Here is a 2,879-nt window from a genome sequence, read left to right on the forward strand (position 1 = left end):
CTTCTCCTTCTTGTTTTCTTCTTCTTCTCCTCTTCCTTCTCCTTCTCCTCCTCCTCTTCCTCCTCCTCCTTCTTTTACTTCTTCTCTTTCTCTTCTTCTACGTAGCTTAGACTCATCCAAGAAAGGCTAAATTGGCTAATTATCCTACGAAATGACATAATTAGCTTAGTTAGCTCCTAAATGGTCTATTTAATAAAACATGACCTATAGTTAGCTAAGTTCTCTCCTAAATGACATAATAAGGCTTACGTAGCTGCAACATGACCTATTCCCCCTAACTTAGGTATTAAATGGCCTATAATTAGCCTAGCTAGATCAAAAATGGCTTAATAAGCATAGTTTGCTCCGGAATGACCTATTTTACCCAAGTTAGCTCCGAAACGACCTATAGTTAGCTAGGGTTCCACCTAAATGACATAATTAGCTTAGTTAGCTCCTAAATGGTCTATACTTAGCTAATTTCTCTCCGAAATAACCTATATATACACTACTTCATCTAGTATTATTCTTCTAACTTTCTTATTTGTCATTTTGCAGATTACCTTCACTTCACGGGAAGCTTGGAAAATATTGATGGAATGCTTGAAGATGATTTCTTGTACCATGGGTTGTATTGAAACTATTGTAGTATATGAATATATGAAACTTTGTATGCACGTGGATGAAACTGGTGTAATATATGGTTTGGTACGGATGCAACTTGAAAGCTGGATATAAGAGGTTATTTTAATATGGTTATGAGTACGGAAAGAAATTTATTTATGTCAAATATATATATATATATATATATATCCTGATTATTGTTAAAAATGCTGGATATAACAAAAAATAAATAAAAAAGGGGTTGGTTCCCCTCTTTGCCGTCTGCCCCCACATGGCAAAGGGGGGAAGGCAGACGGCAAAGGGGGGAATCTGCCCCCTCTCTCTCCCCTCTTTGCCGTCAGCCCAGCATGGCAAAGGGGGGAAGGCAGACGGCAAAGGGGGGAGAGAGAGGGGGCAGATTCCCCCCTTTGCCGTCTGCCCCCACATGGCAAAGGGGGGAAGGCAGACGGCAAAGGGGGGAATCTGCCCCCCCTCTCTCTCTCCCCTCTTTGCCGTCTACCCCCACATGGCAAAGGGGGGAAGGCAGACGGCAAAGAGAGGAGCCCTGCCGTTAACACTTAACGGGGACGTTGCAATATGTGCCGTCCCATTTATTTTGCCGTGTGCCCCTCATGGCAAAGATTCTTTGTCGTCCGCTTTGAGAAAGCAGACGGCAAAGAACCTCTTCACCGGATTTTTTTTTGCTGTCTACTTTGCCGTAAGAGGACCGGCGGCAAAGCCTTTGCCGTCCGTGGTTGCACCCTTTGCCTTCCGCCTTGGCAGATGGCAAATTTCTGAATTTCAGTAGTGTTATTCACTGCAGACATATCTGTGTGCTTATGGAGTTCAGATATATCCAACTAGAGACAAAGATGAGTGGGGCCCAGTTAATGCAATACCTGTACTGCCACCACACTATGAGAAAAAAGCTGGGAGGAGGAAGAAAATAGAAGGAAGCAACCAGAGGAGAATGAAGATGGCACTAAACTGAGCAGGCATGGAGCAATTATGCATTGTGGGTATTGTAAACTAGCTGAGCATAACATAAGTGGATGCTCACAACTGAAATGTGCTATATTAAGAGAAACTGAAGAGGAGGTACATGAGGAGCAAGAAAATGTGGAAGAGGAGCATGCTGCCACTGATGATCCTTCTGATAAGAACACAGAAACAGAGCAACCTACACCACAAACTAAAAGGGGCAGGAAGAGAAAGCCTACTGACAAGATGCTGCAACAGATAGAAGAAATGATGGAGAAGGCAAAGAAAAAGAAGTCCAAAATGGTTCTTGATGGATCTGGAGACGTGGACTTCCCAGTGATCCTAACAGTAAGTATCAACACATCAATTTTGTAGATGTTGCAAATAATTATAGTGATGCTCACAACATTTTTTTTTTGTTTATTAGCACATCAAACATTAAACTATGAGGCCACAAATGGACCCAGCACAAGTGAAAGAAAGCATGGTGCACATATTGTCACATGAGGTAAATGAATTAGAACTAAATTTAAATTTATCTTTGAGAAGAGGACACTAATTGTTCCTATTAACTCCTCTCATAGGGACCCGCAAAAGGAGTTCCTATTAACAGGGCTCACATACCAGAAGAAAGTGCATTTGTAGCAGAGAACAGAACCAACATATCTGTGCCCACTGGTGGTGCACATCCACCAAGAGCATCAACAGCTACAGGAGTAAGAGGAGCACATCCAACAACAACATCAACAACTCGCAGTGGCAGAGGCACATGTACAAGAGGAGGTGGAGGAAGAAGAGGAAGAAGGTCAAGGAGAACTACAACTACAACAAGGGGGCTGGAAAGAGCAAAGAAACCAACAAAGACAAGGGGTTTGAAGTGGCTACTATTTGGTGAAGGAACAAGCTCACAAACAGAAGCTCCAGGAGCTCCAGGAGATGAAGAGTGAAATTAAAATGTCCAACTGTTGTTTATTGAGTACTAATCTTTATTGTGTACTAAGTTTTATCTCTCAAATGTGGAACTATTCTCAAATGTGGAACTAAGTTCAGTACTGGAACTATTCTCAATTGTTGTTAATCTGTAGTATTCTCAAATGTCCAACTGTCATCTCTATTTCTTGCAACAGATCATGAACAAATAGAATTCCAGTCCAACTGCCATCTTTATTTGTTGCAGCAGATCATGAACAAATGAACATAATATGATGCAACCGACATTTCTTAACATAAGTTAACAAGGTTTGCCAGGAAACAAATAAGATAGCTATTACAGTGCCAGGTCTTACAATCACAACCTCACAACATATTATAACTAG

Source organism: Hordeum vulgare, chromosome 7H (assembly GCF_904849725.1).
Source record: "Hordeum vulgare subsp. vulgare chromosome 7H, MorexV3_pseudomolecules_assembly, whole genome shotgun sequence".
Lineage (NCBI taxonomy): Eukaryota > Viridiplantae > Streptophyta > Magnoliopsida > Poales > Poaceae > Hordeum > Hordeum vulgare.